Source organism: Anas platyrhynchos, chromosome 1 (genome assembly GCF_047663525.1).
Source record: "Anas platyrhynchos isolate ZD024472 breed Pekin duck chromosome 1, IASCAAS_PekinDuck_T2T, whole genome shotgun sequence".
NCBI classification, from domain to species: domain Eukaryota; kingdom Metazoa; phylum Chordata; class Aves; order Anseriformes; family Anatidae; genus Anas; species Anas platyrhynchos.
In genome coordinates, this window is record NC_092587.1 from 148,155,761 (window position 1) to 148,177,669 (window position 21,909).

A 21,909-nucleotide genomic window follows, 5' to 3' on the forward strand; every position below is an offset into this window, starting at 1 on the left:
TGAACTTTAAATGTGGTGCCCAATACAAATGGGCAAACCAAGTTATAAAATAAACTGTGCTTTGTTTTTGTGTTTGAAAAAAAATGAAATGTCTCTTCAAAATGAAATATTCTTGTTATTTTTGACATATGAAAAATGTGTAAACAATAAGATAAAGGAATGCTAGAGAGAAATGTAAAAGGGTTATGGCAACTCAAAGGACAGTGACCTTTTGTACCTAATGTACTAATTAATGTACTAATAAATCAAGATTTCTCCTACATCTTCCCCTGCTACTAGGTGCCACGGAATGTAGCCAAAAGTATATATAAGTTGTATTTCTAAACTCTAAATATATGTATGTATATATATAAAAACAGAGTAGGAAAAAGGCAGGTCAGATGTTATAATAAACACTACCAAAGCTTCTGTCACACAAAATGGGGAATAACCAGTAATTAAACAAGTATAATTTCATTTGAACTACATTTGTTGAAATTTCCAGTTAAATGATTTTAGTATGTCTAACCTGATGGAAACCTCACAGGGGGGAAATAAGCAAGCCAATCAAGTACTGCAAAGCTGTATAGATTTTAGTAGTGATATATATCCATAATTTCATAACAGAATTCAAAAATCAGGAGGCTTCACTCATACTTTACTGCTAATTTTTACTTTTTGTTGTGCAACCAGTAAAAATTGAGGATAGAAGGAAGGGAGAGAGAAATCTTCTTTCAAAATAATACACGGAATGAAGAAGCATCAATTGTTTGATATTTGTTTGGGATACAGCTCTAATTCACTAAGTTTTGAAAATACGTAGAATCATAGAATCATAGAATATCCTGAGTTGGAAGGGACCCTTAAGGATCATCAAGTCCAACTCTTGACACTGTTTCTGTTTCTTACAGTGGATATCTGAAAACTGAAACATCCCCCTGCTTTGGGGCATCAGAATCAGAAATTTGATTTTACATATTACTAATTGTCGTTTTATTAAAGTGATTACAAATGGAAAGCCAAAGTGTAGTGGACAAATTCCTGCTTGAAAGGAAGGGTGGAAGGAAGGGAGGAAGCGAAGAAAGGAGGAAAGGAGGAAGGGAGAAAGGGAGGGAGGGAAGAAGGGAGAAAGTGAGGGAGGGAGGGAGGGAGGTAGGGAGGGAGGGAGGGAGGGAGGGAGGAAGGGTGGGTATAGGTTAGACTTACTGCTGTAAAGTCTCCTGGCTTTTCTACTCACTGTCAATGTAAGATTCAATGCATCAAATGCATTTTTATGTTTTAAAATGTTTATTTCAGTTTACTTTTAACTGAATAGAAATAGATTTAAGAAAATGTAATACATGATTTGAAAAAACATTAAAAGTAGGGTGTGGAGCGTATGCACTACACTGATGCTGAAAATGAACATGTTGGAGGTTGTTGCAATACCTGGCTTTGTCACACATAATATTTTCTTTGAAGTTATTTGGAATAAACATTTCAAATGACATATTTTCTTGATTTGAGTTTTCCTTTAAAAATATTGTCTTCTTTTCTCTTTCTTTTCTCTCAGTTTCTTTGTTTCCACTAAGGCAACGAGTGGCATCTCAAGTATAGATTATTTTTTAATTATCAAAAAAAAAAAAAAAGGAAAAGTTCTCCACTGTAGTTAGAGACAAAACAGAATAAAGAAGCTATAATACAATTCTATTTAAAATCAGTTTAAATCTTTAGAGTAGCTTTGATAACTTTTTTCATTTTGACAGAAGTCTCTATATTTTCTAAGGTATTTTTCACTTAAAGATTATTCCTCTGTGAAGCATTAAACTGCCCTCCCTCCAACAAACAAACAAATAAACAAATAAACGTTATTTAACTCCTATTCTATATTAATTATAGAATAGTTTAGGTTGGAAAGGACCTTAAAGATCCTTAAAGATCCCTTAGGACCTTAAAGACCTTAAATTAACACCCCCCCTCCAGCTCTAGACAGGAACACCTTCCACTAGACCAGGTTGTTCAAAGCCCCATCCAACCTGGCCTTAAACACTTCCACTGATGGGGTTCAATAGCTTCTCTGGGCAGCCCATTTCGGTGTCTCACCACTCATAATAAATAATTCCTTCCTAATATCAAAATCAAAATCTAGCCTCTTAATTTAAAACCATTACCCCTTGTCCTATTACTACACTCTCTGACAATGAGATCCTCTCCAGGTTTTTTGTAGGCCCCCTTCTGGAAGCCTAGTGATACATTAACAGATAAAATTTTAAATACAGAGTCCAGGCTGTCTAGCACACATCTAAAATTATTGGTGCTTAATGAACCATTCTTCAGACAAAATGCTTATGCATATGGTCTTCATATAGCTGGCACTAGAAGATCAACTACGATGCCTTGTTTTACATGGTAACAGTATTCTCTGATCATTTGCTTTGCCTTGATGAAGCTAAAATTATCTACTCTACAGTGTATAGTGCCGTCTCTAGTAAATTGAAAGCAGTAGGTAATCAGGGTTTTTCTTCCCATATAATCATATGTGTCTGCAACAGGAAGGGTGAATATTTCTTGGAAGGTACTTTTCTGACTCTCTTGACTTCTGAGGGATCTTAGATGACCAGGTTAGCCTAGAGACCTCAGCCAGTCATTTTACAAGTGACTGACATAAACCCCTTCACAAAAACCTGGGTGGTGGCAGCTTCTTGGCACAGATACTTTAAAAGTTCTACCCTGCAGTTACATGTAACAGAGAACAAGTGATCTGCACTATATTCAATTAAACTCTGATATCTTTTAATTAGCACTTAGTTCATAGCACATTAATTTACAGTTCTCAGATAAAATTCTTTTTGTGGTGAAATGTATTAATGAGTGGAGGGAAAACAAGAAGCTTCACATCCTTAAATCTTACAATAAAGCAATAATGAAAAATTATATAAACACCTACTTTTCTCCAGCAGGGCAGCTTAAGCTATTTTAATAGTCTCAGAAAGGATGAACCTAACAATAATTGCATCATGCATACCAGCAGAAAATGACAGCAGAGGGCAAGTTCATTTAATCATGCAAATCATATGAATGATTCTTGGAAGGGGCAGCCAGGCATCCTCTAGTCCACCTGCCTGCTCTAATTCCTGCAATATAACATGTTGTGTAATAATATGTCATGTATCCCAGTGCAGCTATTGACCCTATGTATATTCATTTTTTGCTGTAGCTCTTGTGAGTCCAGTGTCAGCTGGAACTCTGGATGGACCTTATAATAACCTCTGTGTCTGGGCTTTGGCCAAGAATCTGGAGAACATGTCAACAGGTCTCTCCCCCCATCTGGTGTGTAAATTGACCTTTGTTCTGTGACAGACTGCTTCTACAGCTTAGTGTTACTATAAGCCTATGAAGAATAAGAATACTAGCAGTGAAGAGAGGCCAGGGACTGACAAGGATGTGTTTAAGTTCCATAAAAACCTGAGGAAGGAGTCTTATAATAAAAGTTCTGTCAGTGTGGCTTTATCACCACAATCTGTCACTATGCCTGGTATAAGATATTGGTGAGTTTTTGAACGACAAAGCAAGAAAATGAAAAAGGAAAGCAGTTTCATTTCCATCTGTAAATAATTGTATTTGTCACAAAACAAGCTTGAAATAACTTGATATTCATCAGGCTCTTACAGGAGTAGTTGATATTCCTGAAAAGTGAGCACAGAAAGGCAAAGATATTGCAACATTTAAGTCCCTCTATAGTTTGTCAGAATTCTTCCAAGTAATTTTCCACCCATGTAGCATAGAAACAAACTGAATAAGGCTACTTTATATCAGACACTTCCTTTTGTTATCCTATACAAGTATTTCTAATATGATATTATGCTACATAATGTCAGTAAATTATAGTCAAGAAAATATAATAACAATAATATTTAGTCTTTATTAATTATCTGAAAGTGAGAATAACTTCTAGTTTTAGTTCCAGGCATAGAAACTATGATGTATTGCACATCACTGTGAAAGTATGACCCAACACAGGAAGATATTATAAAACACAGGTGTTACATATGTAAGGGAATGTGACAGGAAACAGACTAATAGGTTTGGATTAAATAAGTGTTCTGTTAACACTAAAAATTTTAGAAACAGAAAAATAGTCAAATGATTTTATGAAACACCGTGCCATATGTAGGCATGGTGCCATATCTAGGCTGAAAAGATCTGAAAATATATTTATGGTGGGAGTCAGACCACCTCATTTTAGGTAAATTACTAGTTTCCAGGTTAAGAATTTAGTTTCACGAGGAGCGGCTGAGGGAGCTGGGCTTGTTCAGCCTGGAGAAAAGGAGGCTCAGGGGCGACCTTACCGCTCTCTACAGATACCTTAAAGGAGGCTGTAGAGAGGTGGGGGTTGGCCTGTTCTCCCACGTGCCTGGTGACAGGACGAGGGGGAACGGGCTAAAGTTGCGCCAGGGGAGTTTTAGGTTGGATGTTAGGAAGAGCTTCTTTACTGAAAGGGTTGTGAGGCATTGGAACAGGCTGCCCAGGGAGGTGGTAGAGTCACCATCCCTGGAAGTCTTCAAAAGACGTTTAGATGTAGAGCTTAGTGATATGGTTTAGTGGGGACTGTTCGTGTTAGGTTAGAGGTTGGACTCGATGATCTTGAGGTCTCTTCCAACCTAGAAATTCTGTGATTCTGTGATTCTGTGATAAGAGAAAGAAGAGAGATATAACACTGCAGAGGAAAATCCTAATCATAGAATCATTAAGCTTGGAAAAGACCTCCAAGATCATCTAGTCCAACTGTTCCCCTACCACCAATGTTACCCACTAAACCATGTTCCTAAGCACCATGTCCAACCTTTCCTTAAATACCCCCAGGGACAGTGATTCCATCTTTCTCAGAGACTGCTCTTTCTGAGAAGACATGTCTCCTAATTTCCAACCTAAACCTCCCCTGGCGCAACTTGAGGTCATTGCCTCTAATCCTATCATCCATGAGAAGAGGCCGACCTCCAGCTCCCCACACCTTCCTTTCAGGTAGTTGTAGAGATCAATAAGGTCTTCCCTGAAACTCCTCTTCCACAGACTAAACAACCCAAGTTCCCTCAGCCATTCCTCACAAGACTTGTGTTCTAGACCCTTCACCATCCTCATAGCCCTTCTCTGGAAGGGCTCAATGTCCAGGGCCTCAATGTCCTTCTTGTAGTGAACACAGTACTTGAGGTGCAGCCTCAAGCAGAATACAAGGGGATGATCAGCTTCCTTGTCCTGCTGGCTACACTATTCCTAATACAAGCCCGTTGGATTTCTTGGTCACCTGGGCACACTGTTCAGGTGGACATCAATCAATACTCCCAGATCCTTTTCCTATGCACAGCTTTCCAGTCACTCTGCCCCAGACCTGTAGCACTGCATGGAGTTGTTGTGGCCAAAGTACAACCCAGTGTTTAGCCATGTTGAGACTCATCCCATTGGCCTCTGTACATAGATCCATCCTGTCCAGGTCCCTCTGCAGGGCCTTCCTACCCTCTGGCATATTGACACTTCCCCCAGCTTGGTGTCATCTGCAAACTTACTGAGGGTGCACTCAATTCCCTAATACAAATCATCAATAAAGATATTAAAGAGAATGGGCCCATACACCGAGTTCTGGGGAACACCACTCATGACTGGTTGCCAGCAGAATTTACCTGCATTCACCACCACTCTCTAGGCTCGGACATACATACAGTTTTTAACCCAGTAAAGAGTGTAACTGTCCAAGCCATGGGCTGCCAGAACACTATGGGAGACCATGTCAAAGTCTTTGCTGAAGTCTAGGTAGACTACATCAATAGGCTTTCCCTCATCCACCAGGTGGGTCACCCAGTCATAGAAGGAGATGAGGTTGGTCAGGCAGAACTTGCCTTTCATGAACCCATGCTGACTGGGTCTGATCCCCTGGTTGTCCTGCACATGCTGTGTGATTGCATTCAAGGTGACCTGTTCCATCACCTTTCCTGGCACTGAGGTCAGGCTGACAGGCCTCTAGTTCCCCGCGTCCTCCTTACAACACTTCTTATAGATTGGCATCACATTAGCAATTCTCCAGTCATCTGTGACCTTTCTGGATGACCCAGACCAGTGATAGATGATGGAAAGTGGCCCAGCAATCACATCTATCTCCCTCTGCACCCTCAGGTGGATCCCATCTGGCCCCATGGGCTTGTGACAGGTGGAGCAGCAGATCTAATTTATGAGTTTTGTTTTTCTACCTCTTACAGTCCCTTTCTGTCTATGGGAAAATAAAGATTACACTTAAAATTTTGGCACTTTGGTAATTGAACATATATGGATATTAATCCCTGAATTTCAAAGTTGCATCCAAACAGCATTGGAAGTCTCTGTTTTCACTCTTCTGAGGAACAGGCTGTTTCTTGTAAGATTTATCCCTAGTGATACAATATTGATATATTTTTCAGTTGGCTCCATTTGAAATGAGGAATAAAGGATAAAATAAGTAAGAACATTGTCATGCCAGTTTAGGAATTCATGGTTATATTGACAAAAGACTTTGGCATGCATATACACAGAACAGAAATGTCAAAATGTTTTTAGAAATGACACATGAAACTCCAAAAAAGGTTGATGGATGGGTTAAATGAATTAATACTGAAGTCTCAGAGACAGTCTCAGACTGAGGCCCAGCAAAGAAGGTTCAGACATATATACATATAAAGGCGTTTTTGTTGTTGTTATTATTATTTTTGTGGTTTTTTGTTTCTTTGTTTGTTTTTGGTTGGTTAGTTGTTGGGTTTGTGGCTTTTCTGCTACTTTTAGTTTTGTAGTAAGAGGAAAGAAATACTGGACTGCACAAGAAAAAAATTCTAGATAGTTAGATGTGTTTAATGAAGACATATTTAACATTACAGTGCTGTGTAATCCTGTTATTAACTAAAGGATCTTAAATATTGTATACAATAGATATGCAATTACATAGAAAGTGCACTCAAGGTAAGGAAATGACAGAGAATGGAGAATGGCAATACATATATTGAGATTTTTATTGTACTTTACTATCTGTTTCTTATTTCTAAATTGGGGGTGGCAGTGGGGCTGTTGTTTTTTGTTTGTTTGCTTGTATTTTGTTTATGTTTTTCCTGCATTCATCAGTCTAAGTAATAAGAGGTATACAAGAGGTATACAACAGCAGAGTGTTTTTGGTTTTCAATCTAATTTTCTCTTAACTCTGGAGTGGTTGGTAGTTGATACAGCAAAATTAGTTCAGAAGTGGACTTGTAAAATTTTGCACTTAATTTTTGACTGAGTAGTGTTACTGAGGTTCAGAAAGTTGTTTGCCACTTCCTTAGCACTGGAAACAAACAAACAAACAAATAAATAAATAAATAAAATAAATAGACAAACAAAATTATATTTTTACTAAGCACTTGGTTAAATAAGTTTTCTTATTTAAATAACATTTCTAAAATACCAAGTCTCTAGTAGCATCTTTTGAGGTTAACTGAAGCTTCTGAGGTCTCAGCAAATTAAACTCTTGACCTGGTTTCAATCCCATGCTTACTACTTATTTCTTACAAGTAGGAATACAAATTACAAATATTGTTTCAAGTTTTTGTCTTTCTGTATAGTACCTGGAGTGAATTGTTGCAAAGAAAGAAAGACACAAAGATACTAGCTACCTTTGTACTCCTTCAGTCAAAGGAGTCAGGGCTGTTGTTTTTTAAACTTCTGATGTCTTTCAGATTTGAGAAAATTGTTTAAGTAGATAAAAGTTTACCTACTGTTGAATCTGGCAACTGCCTTTACTGGTTTGGGTTAAAAAAATCATGTCTCTGTACATGTCTCAGAAGCATTTTAATAACCCTAAGCTATTTGTTTCTTGACAAAAATATTATGTCTGAATATATTATAACTGACACTTCTTAAATTCAGTTTGACAAGAATTAACACAAATTTTATGAATGAACACATTGCAGTCTTTCACTACTTAAAAGTGAAAAAGATGGTTCTGAAAAAGATGGAGAGTGACTTTTTATTTGGGCAGAAAATGACAAGACAAGGGAGAATAGTTTTAAAGTAAAAAAAGGAAAATTTAGATTAGATGTTAGGAGTAAATTATTCAATCTGGATGGTGAGGCACAAGGTTGCCCGGAGCAGGTTGCCCAGAGAAACTGTGGATGCCCTATCCCTGGAGGTGTTCAAGGCCAGATTGGATGAGGCCATGGGAAACCTGATCTAGTGGGTGGCATCCCTGCCCATGGCAGGGGGGTTGGAACTAGGTGATCTTTAATGTGCTTCCAACCCAAGCCATTCTATGTATATTTATACTTTTATTTATTATTATTTTAGCTGTCTTGAAATTTTTAATTATCCTTTTTTCTTAAAGTAGTTACAAGCAATATCCTTATAAAATTTAACATTGTATCAGGTACTACACCTATTAAATATTAAGGAGATTTAAATAAATCCATATTATAGCTAAACTTAGTTCACATTTCAAAGATTATGTCTTCTGATATTCTTCTCCCATGCTAAACAAATTGAACAAGACTTCAATTAGAAGTGCTCCTGGAACTAAACCAGAATATTGATAGTTAGAGAAAAAAATAAAAATAAAGAAAAAGGATTAGCATCTGAAAAACTGACAAACAAAAAGTGCTCTTTGCCTATGTGGTCTAACTTTGCTTTTAAGCTTCATCAAGTGTTTTTAATGGAAGCTTTCATTCTCACTGAAATATACAAACCATCTCTAAAAATTTGGCCTATTAAATTTGTGTTATTATTCTTTTTTACTTAAATTAAGCAGTTCAGGAAAAACAATAGTGTGACAGTTTTATGACATTTAACAGTCAGTAAGAGATTTTGTTTGTTTGTTTGTTTGTTTTGTTTTGTTTTTCTGAATTGTTGACAGAATAGTGCTGACATTTGATCAAACCCAGGATTTTTACCTGCTGTAGCACATCAGTGGAAATTTTCCCCCTTTTTTTTTTCTGAATTGATGCAAGTTCAAAACTTTTGCGGGTGATTTGGTGGTGCAGCTGTGCAACCTAAAGGCTAGCTGCAACAGAAAATGACAGTTGTCTGTCCACTCTCCATACTGGTTACACATTTTCCCCCATCCTATATACTTTGCTGAACAGAACCTTGCCTGAATAGTTGGTGAAGCAGTTCAGAGAGCTAAATGACATAAAAGCTTTTTGTTGTTGCTGTTTGCTTGGTTGTTTGTTGGTCATTGTTAATTTTGTCCTAGTTTAAACACCTGAACTATCTCACTGAAGACAGAAGGAGCAGAAAATCTCTTTTTTGACAGTAGCAACAGAAAATGTGTTTGGAACAGACCATTGATGCTCTCCCAGGCAAACTTCCCAGTCATTGCAATAGGGTGGGAGTAGCTAGTCAATAGATTAGTTTAGCTGTAATATCAGACATGAATTTATGTTAAAAAGTGCATTTGAGAAACTAGGCTGGGTGGCAGACTGTCCATCATGAAATCACAATGCTGTGAGTTCTGCTTATGCAGCAGATCTGTATCAGGCATAGACCTGCTGCAATTGTACATACACAACTATACATTATACCATACTATAAATTAATTCATTTAGTCACATAATGTGCATATGGCTATGTAGATAGAAAAGAATCAAGTATATCTAGAGGGAGACAGAATATTTTTTAAAAAAAGCTAACTAACCTGATTAGCTCATGATTTTTCTTGAGGACATTTGTCTGGCAGCTATGTAACAGGAGGCTGAGGTGTTCCCATAAGATGTGAAGATTTGGTCTTTAATTTCCTAGAAAAATGGGATTAAGCATCCCAAAGTTTCTGTGTCTTCATGAGGCATAGAATCAAGTCAGAGCTGAGAGTTAACAAGAATTATTGAGATCTATTGAGAAAAAATGCCTTGTGTGCTCTAAGAACCAATTTTCACTTGAAACTTTTATTGGATGATAGGATTTTCATGATGACAAAGTCCTTTTTTAAAAAACAAACAAACAAACAAACAAACAAAAAAAAGAATTATTCTAAATATAAGAAAGAAGCAATGCAAAAAAAAAAAAATCTTTGAAAATTACAGATCAATCTTTCAGAGAAATAAACAAATTAATAAATAAGTAAAACAGGCATAAATGTATAGACATTTCAGGTCCTGTTATAAAATGGAGCAAAGGTTCAAACAGAAATAGTGCTAGCACTTCTATAGCATATCTAGTCTTGTCTTTGTTTACACTAATACTGATATTTGTGTTCAGAACAGCTCTGTTGAAGTTGATTCCCATCACAGAGATTTAAGCACAATGATCTGCTATTTGATTTCAATTATCTCCAAAATGGGAAATATTATATGATAAAGTCTAAGGCTTCATACAATAAACAAACTAATAAACAAAGAAAAAATGCAGCCATACTCCATAGACAACTCTACGAATCACAAGCTTGGAAAAGAAACAAAACAAAACAAAACAAAACAAAACAAAACAGCCTGATGCCCTGATGAAAGGGGCTATCATATAACTAGCATTACTTTCAGATGTCGTTTTTTTTTTTAATGACTCAGAACAAGCTGTGAAAATATAGCTCATGCATGAATCATCCTTGTAATTTATATCTAAGATAACTTCTGTGTTATTCTACTTCTATGTTTATACAAGCAACCTATACACTAGTGATTATTTTGTCTTCCTCCCTGAAGAAACATCAGATATGTATTGAAAAATAAATTGTATTAAAATGTTTTGTTATGGATGGAATATATTGAAATAGTTTCCAGCGATAATTAATCTTTGTGCCATTGTGCTGGTACAATATATGACCTCTGTGATTATATATAATATATCTTTAGGACATAGATCTTTGCTTCATTTTATTTATGTTCCTCTCAGCCTGACTGTAGATTACAAGCACTCTTTCTTACTAATTAACTCCAGCAATCCCTTGCAGTCTTAAGTTCAATTATTAAATTATTATGATATTTCCATAGTGTCCAGTTTCCCTAGTTGTTGTGTTTTTGTTTTTGTTTTTGTTTTTTTTTTTACTCTAATTTTAGATGACTTTTTGAAGCAATAAGTTTTCTTATAATTTTTTTTTGTACCCTTTTAAAGACTGTGAGTTTAGTGAAGTATTAGAGTTAGAGCTTATAAAATAATAGATAAATAATAGATTCTACTTGGAATAACTTTGAAAGATGGGTATAGTGATATTTTCATGTTCTAAGTTATTTAACAGCTATTACAACAGTTTTAACTCATAGACCTAAAATCACACTCACACACACACATACAAAAAAAAAAAAAAAGTTGAAAACCCTCAACTTCTTTGCAAACCCATGTAGCACTTCAAGCTGTAGAATTATTTGTTGAAGCACAAAAGAAAACATTTTTGAAAGAGATATGCTTAATACTCTATATGGTCCATGTTTTCTTTATTTCGCTTTTGATGTTGTTGTTATTTGTGTTGTTTATTCTGTGTGTTTGTGAAAAAACAAGGATTTACATGGATGTAGGGGTATAATGTTTTAGATAATCCTTTTTTTTTTATCTTCTGGTGTAGGAAGGGTATGAAAGGAAGCTGTAGAAGAAGGAGTTGATAGACAACACCCAAGAAGGAATGTGAGAAAGGCTATAAAAAGCTGAAATGCATGTGAAATAGCCATGGGAAACATTTCATTCACTATGATAGCTCCATGATCTACACTCCACTATGCTGACAATTTCCTGCTGTTCCACACTACCAAATTGTAATACCTCTTCTTTCTGTTTAGAAGTGAGTTGTGGACATGGCAGACTCATTCAGATGCCATTTATCTGCTTCAGGAAAGATTAAGCAGGTAATGGTTTATTCAGTACCTTGTCATTAATGGTCCTCCCAGCCTAGAAAAATTCCTAACCTAATTTGAAGACCAGGTATTTTTATGGTACAGTTCATGAGTTAATTGTGTTCAGATGAGGACTAAAGCACAAACAGATGAAGAAAGAATAAAAAGCTACTGAAAAGAGTTAGGTGTCTCCCACCAGCTCCCAAGTTCTCACTGAAGATCAAAAAGACATAATATGCTTAATTTATATGAGAGTTTATTTATATTCTTATATTCCAGGAAAAAAAAAAAAAAAAAAAAAAAAAAAAAGTAATTGCCTGTAAATATATTTAACTGATTAAAAATGATTAAAAAACACCCAATTTTTATGTGAACATCTTGGAAAGTGCTTTGAAATGATTGAAAACTTTTGCTTCAAAAAAATAAACAAAAAAAAATCACATCTGTTATTATAAAATAACAACAACAATAACAACAAAAGGTTATATAATCAAATGACAGAAAATTAAATTTAAAGAAAAAAAGAAACAAAGTATATTTTGGGGATAGCTTTGCACAGAAACTGGAAACATAAGTATGCAAGGTGTAATATTTTTAATTAATAAAGAATCTAATTGCTCTGTATAAGTACATTAAAGGAGGCTGTAGTGAGGTGGGGGTTGGCCTGTTCTCCCATGTGCCTGGTGACAGGACGAGGGGGAATGGGCTAAAGTTACGCCAGGGGAGTTTTAGGTTGGATGTTAGGAAGAATTTCTTTACTGAAAGGGTTGTGAGGCACTGGAACGGGCTGCCCAGGGAGGTGGTGGAGTCACCATCCCTGGAAGTCTTCAAAAGACGTTTAGATGTAGAGCTTAGGGATATGGTTTAGTGGGGACTGTTAGTGTTAGGTTAGAGGTTGGACTCGATGATCTTGAGGTCTCTTCCAACCTAGAAATTCTGTGATTCTGTGTGTAATCAATTTATTTGACTGTGAAGTGTGACATGGAGAGCAAATTTGCTACATTTTTTATTTTTAACAGCATAAATAAAAACAACGAATCAGGCTCATCCATGTCACTGATGGATCGTGCTGACTTCAACAAAAGTCTACTGGGAATACTGTGCCTTATAACACTACAGAATGAATGACCTCCCTGGATCTATAATTACTGACATCCTTCTCTATAAAACCCTCTTTCAGCCTTTTGGGCTTAGTCTGACTTTAAATTTTTTGTCCTTTGTAAAAGTTCACACTGTTGCAAGATTTCTTTCAGAGCTCAAAAAATGTGAATGTTTGTTTTGCTTTTATTTATTTATTTTTTAATTTTCTGATTATACATTTTTAAAATGCTCATTAGAAATATTGCTTTTTGTTAAAATTTCTTTGTTTACTTTATAATTTATAATAATTTATTATAAATTATAATGTAATAAATATATATAAATTATAGTTTTTGTTTAAAAACTCTAGAATATAGAAATAGATCATTACTATCTCTTCTAAATTTCCATTTAGTTAAATCTACTTCATAAAACGAATAAATAAATAAGTAAAATCAGCTGTATTCAAAGAAAATAATAAGTAAAGTTGGTAACAGTGTGCATTTTGAATACTTTGAGTTATACTTACATGTATGTCTTTCCAGAACTTCTGTTGTCATCAGCAGAAAATATTCCTGCCCAGTAGTGGCAGCTATTTTCATTTGGTTTTAGTTGAACATACAGTAGGCTACATGTGTGATAACATACTGCACTCTGTTGGTAGAGATCTTTAAAAAGAGTTTCTTCCCACAGATGATATCTAGATGATTTTTTAAATACGTCTATTTTCATGAACAAAAGTGAAAATTACAGTTCTAGGCCTAAATTAAAGAATTCTGAAAGACAATTTCCTACACATAAGACTTCTTAATAGAGCTTTTGAAATGATCTCTTTTACAAAGTTTGTTGTTTCTTTTTTTTTTTTTTTCAAGAAATGTAAGATTTCATTTTATAATTAATTTTCCTTTATTAAATCCCCATATGTGTTATATATTTAAAATTGGTCCTTGGTTTATTGAAGAAAATCTTATAAAGAATTGTAATTTCAAAATTAATTCCACCAAATTGAACATCTTAATGTATCTCCAGCAGGAATTTAAGACTGTAAGGTATCTGAATTATCCTGCTCATCTGTATACCTTTCTCTGCTGATCTTAAGAGGGTCATAAGTCAGACATCTATACAGAGAAACTAATTGTTGGAGTTTGCTGTGATGACTGAGTTTTGGACATATGCAATCTTAAACTATGAGTGCAAAACACTGAGGGAAGAGTTTTAGGAATTGCTGAAGATGTAGAGTGGGCCTATATGAATCTAATGAGGTTCAACAAGTCTCAGTGCAAGGTGCTGTACTGGGTTAGGGCAATACCAAACTGGAGGACAGAGAACTCATTGAGAGCAGCCCTACAGAGAATGACCCAGTGGTTCTGGTGGAAGAAAAGCTCGACATGAGCCAGCAGTGCACACTTGCAGACCAGAAGGCCAACTACATCCTGCTCTGCATCAACAGAAGGGTAGCCAGCAGGTCAAGGGATGTGGCACTCTGTTCTTGTGAGGTCCCCCTGGGAGTACTGCATCCAGGTTTTGTGCCCCCAGCACAAGAAAGATGTGGATCTGTTAAAGTGGGTCCAGGGGAGAGTCATGAAGATGACCAGAGGGCTGGAACACCTCTCCTATGATGAAAGTCTGAAAGAGCTGGGTATGTTTAGCGTGCAGAAGAAGGGAAGCAGCTTTTTGCTCAGGCAGATAATCATAGGACAAGGGGGGGGGGGGGGGGGGAGGGATGGTTTTAAACTAAGAGAGGGGAGATTTAGATTACAAGTTAGAAGGAAATTCTTCACTCAGAGAGTAGTGAGGCACTGGAACAGGTCACTCAGAGAAGTAATGCCCCATCCCTAGAGATGTTCAAGATCAGGTTGGATGAGGATCTGGTCAGCCTGGTCTCATAGAAAGTGTCCTTGCCCATGGCAGGGGGGTTGGAACTGGATAATCTTTAAAGTCCATTCCAACCCAAGTCATTCCGTGAGTCTACGATTTTCCTGACACAGATGGTGAGGGAAGTGATTAGGGCAGGTTCTCTGTTTAAGCTGTCATTTGTTAACAGGGAAGGTCTCATGGGTGATGTGTTGGTTGGAATCTATCTTGGGCAGGGCAATCATCAGGTGACAGAGTTCTCAATTCTTGGAGAAGTAAGGAGGATGGTCAGCAGAAATGTCATTTTGGATTTTTGGGGGCCAGATTTTGGCCTATTTAGGAGCCTGGTTCACGGGGCCCTGTGGGAGGCAGTTCTAAAGAGCAAAGGAGTCCAGGAAGGATGTACATTCTTCAAGAATGAAATCTTGAAGGCACAGGAGCAAGCCATCCCTGTGTATCAAAAAGCAGTGGGGAAGAAGACAACAGAGTGCTTCTTCTGGAACTCAGGAAGAAAAACAGGGTTTATGACCTGTGAAAGAAGGGACAGACAACTCAGGAAGATTACGAAGATGTGGGGCTGGATGGAATCCACCCAAGACTACTGAAGTAACAGGCAGAAGTGCTCACCAAGCCACTTTCTATAATTTGCCAGCGGTCATAGCTAATCAGGGAGGTCCCAGCTGACTGGAGGTTAGTGAATGTGGCGTCAATCTACAAGAAGAGCAGGAAGAAGGATCTGGGGAATTACAGGACTATCAGTATGACTTTGTTGCCCGGGAAGGTAATGGAGCAGATCACCTTGAGTGCCATCAAATGGCATGTACAGGACAACCAAGTCATCAAACCCAGTCAGCATGGGTTTATGGCAGGCACTACTGTACTAACTTGATCTCCTTCAATGATAAGATGACCTGCTTAGTGGACAAGGGGAAGACTATGGATAATGGACTTTAGCAAAGCATTTGATACTTTTTCCCACAACATTCTCCTGAAGAAGCTAGATGTTCACGACTTGGATAGATGTATTGCTCAGTGGGCTAAAAACTGGTTGGATAGCCAGGCCCGAAGAGTTTTTGTGACTAGAGTTAAATCCAGTTGGCAGCCAGTCACACGTGGTGTTCACCAGGTCTCAGTATTTGGGTTTGTTTTGTTTAACATTTTTATCAGTGATCTTGATGAGAGGATCAAGAGTGTTGATCTGCTTAAGTGTAGGAAGGCTTTGTAGAGGGATCTGCATAGGCTAGATCCATTGGCTATGTCCACTGTATGGGATTCCACAAGGGTAAATGCCAGGTCCTGTGCTTGGGTCATAACAAGTCCATGAAGGGGTACAGGAGTGGGAAAGAGTGGCTAGAAAACTGTCTGGCAGAAAAGAACTTGTGGGTGCTGGTCAACAGATGGCTGAAATGAGTCAGCAGTGTGCCCAGGTGGCCAAGAAGGGTGATAGCATCCTGGCTTGTATCAGGAATAGCGTGGCCAGCAGGACTAGAGAAATGATTGTTCCTCTGTTTTCAACACTGGTGAGACAACACCTCAACCAGTGTGTTCCGTTTGGGACCCCTTTCTACAAGAAAGATACCTATCTGCTGGAATGGTTTCAGAAAAGAACAATAAAAATGGTGACAGGACTAGAAACAAGACTTATGAAGAGTGTTTGTTGGAACTGGAGTTGTTAGTCCAGAGACAAGGAGACTGACCTCATCACTCTCTACAACTACCTGAAAGGAGGTTGTAGCATGGTGGGTGTTAGTCTGTTTTCTGTTGTGACAAGTGATAGAATATGAGAAAATCAACTCAAGATGTGCCAGGGTGGGTTTAGTTTAGATATTTCTGAGAAGGAGCAAGTAAATGACCACTTCACCTATTTCTATACTTATTTTCCTCACGTATTCCAAGAATTCTTCATGGAAAATGTAGTAGGGCATTGTAACGGGCTGCCTAAGGAAGTGGTGTATTTGCCACCCCTGGAGGTATTTAAGAGATGTAGATATATTGCTTAGGGATATGTTTTAATGGTGGACTTGGTAGAGTTAGCTGATGATCTGGACTTGATGATCTTAAGGGTCTTTTCCAACCTAAATGGTTCTATGGTTTTCTGATTGTATATTACTTCTTTTATAATTATGTAATATGAAATTAATCATTATTATATTATATTATATATATATATATATCTGTTATATAGTATATATATATATCTGTTTCATTTCAGTGATTGTAAAGGGAAGCCCAGAATGACCTGTTTATATATTGGTATCTGCATTGACAAGGGAATGGTGATTTAGGATGTATCCTGGAAGCATTAAACCTTAAACTTTTGCTGGTATTCACCCAAGCTACTTTTCTTCCTATTATCTATGGAGAAACATATACTAAATAAGAAAACAATTTGTTTGCCTAGTACTAGATTTTTTATCAATATCAATTTGCTGAGATTTCCTGGGTAAATTTAATTTCTATCTTTTTAGCTTTGTTGTAACATCATATCAGTGTCACCTGTTTTTTTGAAGCATAAATTATTCACTTTGTTTTCCTTCAGTTATATACAGATCAGAGTTTGTCTTGTTATATTTTTCAAGTTTCAAAGCATATCAGATTTCATCTGACTTATTTAGGATAGCACTTCATTGGGATACTGCTTCAAGATAATTGCATTGAATTGGAAATTTTAGATTTAATTTTTTTGTTCCATTTTTTCCTTTAGTAATATTTCTGTACAAGTCAGTTTGTAGACTCAAATGTGAAATTCTTGGCTTCTTTGGTCATTTTTTTAATGGTACTTAAACGTTTCTTCTATTCTAGTATCCATCCATGCACAGTGACTGCTTTCTCATCTTCTCTTGCACATCTCACGTGAAATGAAATGACCTGATTCTCACCTGATTCTGCACATTTATTGACAGATTGACGTCATAACTTATATATAGTTTCAACAAATGAATTGACTACACCCTATACTTCAAATTTTTCTCATGCTGTTATATTGTTAATTTCATTTAACTAGGACTCACACAACAAGATAAGCAACAATATCTCAGCCCTTAGACTTAACCAGATAACAGTGACTTACGAAGAAATAGAAAAATAATATCAAGGTGTGATGACGTCATGAACGGCATTACAGCAGATGACGTTCCTATAAAAATTATATGCTTTTAATAACTCTAAACTAGTATCTAAGTAATATGGTTTTTCAGGGCTACATTGTTACTACTAATTATGTCAGTGTTAAAGCAAAAAATAAAACTTGAGGAAATATGTGAACAAGTCACTTTCTTGCTGTGTCTTAGAAGCCCTAGCATAGGCTAAGTGGTCTGTGACTTGAGTACTTAATTATTCAGCAAGAGTCTGGACCTGGATCATTTGTGTGCTAGACCATACCACAGAGGCAGTATCTTCTTGAAACATCTTTGCTTTTGTAGTCCAGTTCTCATAGAAATGTCTTTTCTGGTCTGAATTATATTTTATTTTCAGCTGTGTCTGAAATATGTAGGTGACATCAACAAAGCTTTGTTTAAAGGGCTCAGACAGCTTAGAATACCAGAGGCTTCACTGATTTATAGTTCCACAACTTCAGCTGATGAGCAAATACATATTTTGTATTTGTTAATACATATTAATAAAATATATTAATATTAATGTATTAATAAAAGACAGTGGGTGTCCCAGGGTGCCCAGAAACACTCAAAATGATTAGAAAGCAATTTCCTCATGGTTATCCTCCTCTCAATGGAATATTTAATAAAATTTCTTTTAATCACACATTTGGAAAAGAGAACATTGCTCTTCTAGGATTACAAAAATTGCTAGCTTTCACAAAACTCTAGAAGTCATATTTTCCATTTATGATTGGTTTAGTTAACCTATTGGTCATAGTGGGAGAGTGGTTGTCTTTTCCCATCTTTATTTTTCACTACATATAAAGTTTCCACAAAATGATAATAGAGCAGTACTGTCAAATGCTTACTTATAGAATAGATATTCAAGTCCAAAATTATTTCCATTTTTCCTGTTTTATTTTTCTCTCAAAGCAGTAACTTATTTAGGTAGTAAAATTATCATCATGTTTCATGTGTAAACATAGAGCTGGTTTGGGGCTTGAAAAGAACAGGTAATTATCCCAGTTTCTTCTTCAGAGTGCCTCAAGCCTATGCAGGGTAGTACTGACAAATATGCAAGTATGGAGGAGGGAAGATCTAATATTTTATCTCCTTCTTAAGTTCCCACAAGTCAAATGTTGACTCTAATCATTGCATACAATTTAACTAAAATAAATGTGAAAAAACAAATATCTGCTATTGTAAAAATAAAAAGACAGAATTTACAGAATAACCAGAAATCATTATTTCAAATTATTTCAAATTCACAATAAATAAATAAAAAAAGAAAGAATCACCTGTTCTATTGTAATTATCATTGTCTTTGTCCTTGTAGATCTGAGTATTTCATGATCTTAATATTTTTTCCTTCATGTTGTATAAAGCATTGTTGTGGTAAAAAAGTATTTGTGCAAATTCTTTGCTGACATTATAATAGGCTTTGATTACATACATGACATCAACAAGTGACAGTCCCATGAATGTCTCTGAATTTGTAACAACTTTTTTTTATTCTTTTCCTACTGTGACATTATTTTTCAGTTTTATTTTTTTCTTTTTTTATAAAAGTCGTTTTATGAATATATATTTATATTTGTGTACTTGCTCTTAATGCTATCGAGTGCTCTAATGTTTATATTTTCCTGAGCTTCTGCAACATTATAAGAAGATACCCTTTATTTCTGTTGTTTCCCCAAGTGTCTCATATTTTAACTCACTGCAGAAGCCAAAGACTACTGTGTTTTGCTCCAGAGATGAATCTAGAGTGCTTTTGCCTTTCAGCACATTTCATGAAATGTCTCACATACTGGTTATATGCATGCTATCCTGAAGATGAGCTGGCATTGTGCCCAGGTGACCAAGAAATCCAATGGCATCCTGGCTTGTATCAGAAATAGTGTAGCCAGCAGGGCCAGGAAGCTGATCATCCCCTTGTATTCTGCTCTGCTTGAGGCTGCATTTCAAGTACTGTGTTCAGTTTTGGGCCCCTCACAACAAGAAGGACATTGAGGCCCTTGAACATGTCCTGAGAAGGTCTACAAAGATGGTGAAGGGCCTGAAACACAAGTCCTTTGAGGAGCGGCTGACAGAGCTGGGGCTGTTTAGTCTGGAGATGAGGCGGTTCAGGGGAGACCATATTGCTCTCTACAACTACATGAAAGGAAGGTGTGGGGAGCTAGGGGTTGGCCTCTTCTCGCAGGTAACTAGTGATAGGACTAGAGGCAATGGCCTCAAGTTGCGCCAGGGGAGGTTTAGGTTGGAAATTAGGAGACATGTCTTCTCAGAAAGAGCAGTCTCTGAGAAAGATGGAATCACTGTCCCTGGGGGTATTTAAGGAAAGGTTGGACATGGTGCTTAGGAACATGGTTTAGTGGGTAACATTGGTGGTAGGGGGACAGTTGGACTAGATGGAGGTCTTTTCCAACCTTAATGGTTCTATGATTCTATCATGTTATGCCCAGACTGAGAATGTGACCCCTGAAAAACACAGTGGTCACATGAGTTCCATAAGATTATAAGAAATGTGCAGAATATCTGATGCCTACTTCACTCTGAAAAAAAATAGAAAGCCAGAGGAGAAAAAGAGTCAGAGAGAAAGTGATGGATACTAATTACTCACATGGCTTAATGGTTAGCTGGCTTCTCAGCTCTCCCTTTAAATTGCTGCAAATTCTTAAATAACAGATGAATTAACTCTGAACAGCATGGATGTGAGTCAGTTGGTGTCATTTGGTCTTGGTCTTTTACTTATCAAAACAGAGGCTATCCTTTTCAATATTTGTATTGTTTATATTGTCATCAGGCTCACTCTCTTTTCCTGTCCTTTTAGACGATGAATGAAAAAAAAAATAAAAAAAAATCTGCAAAACTATAGCGAATAAGATTATTTTATTCAAAGTAAGAACAAGGTTTTGAAAAATGCTATTTCCATTCACAGTGCATTTTTAAGCCTTGATTTAGAAAGGTCCTCAGATGAACACTTAACTTTAATCCCTTTGAAGTCAATATATTTATATGTGTTTAATGTCTGTGGCTGTTATTTGGTAAAATATTTTTTCAGTGCATCTGCAAGAGGCATGCTAGGAAAAAAGAGCATTGTATACTGAAAGATTAGCAGTCATTTCTGTCTCAGATCTGCAACAGCATCGTGGTGCAGCATGCATTTCTTGATGGTACACGATGTCTCATAGGGGTTGCTGTTTGGATTGCTAATGACCTGTTCTCTCTGAGAGGCTGCCCTGTGTACCTGAGTGGGATCTCCCAGGAACAATTCATGTCATAGGAAAATCGCATCCCCAGCCATATACTTCAGAACTCTGTTCCACATAAAGAGGCTGATGCAACAGTATTGCTTCTTTCCCACTATGCTTCATGGAGCTCATGCTGTCAGGCATGAAATGCTACACCCTTTGTGTCCTCCTTAATAAATACCTATCCTAATAGCTAGCTTTTTTCCTTAAGTGTTTTATTTATCAGCGGTCCTCTGATCTGTTCACATGTTCTTTGCATCCAACATTTAAACCACCCAGAACATGTTAAAGTTCAAGTTAGAGACTTGCATTTTACCACATCTTTTCACTTGTCTGGTGTTTGCCTCAATTATGGCTTTGTGAATACATTGTAAAGGCATAGGGGCATCCTGCTACCTTTTCTTTGTGCTTACATACATAAGGTGGTCTTATTAATAACCGGGAGAAATTACACCAGACAAATCTCCAATAATGGAATTAGTGTAGGGTTAAATGGAACTGTAATTGGAACTGTAATTTTCACTGAGACCTGTTGAAATCAGCATAGGAAAGAGCTCTTTTATTTCACAGTGCTTTGCAATTCTTTGCTGAAGAACTAAGATAAAGCCCTTCCTTCCCACCCTATTTTTTTATTTTTTTTTGTGGGAGGAATAGGAACATTTATTGTGATCCATGGAGGTTAAAGAAAACATGCTAAAGAAAACATGGAGGTCAAAGAAAATAGATACATGTAGAAGTAATAGTGAAATCAGATAACTTTTTAATCTATTTAACAGAGGGCCCTCCTCAGTTCCACTTCAAGGCAGGTGAAAGAATACTTACTGAACCCAGAAAATGAGCCTGGGGAGTGGAGGGAAGGAGGGAGAGGGG

The 21,909-nt window shown here is 36.7% G+C and overlaps 1 protein-coding gene across 1 annotated transcript in view; it reads left to right on the forward strand.

Moving 5' to 3' along the window:
* The window catches only part of NALF1 (NALCN channel auxiliary factor 1), a 502,064-nt gene that overhangs the window by 431,272 nt on the left and 48,883 nt on the right, over window positions 1–21,909 (forward strand). The gene's annotated exons all lie outside the window — the stretch shown is intronic.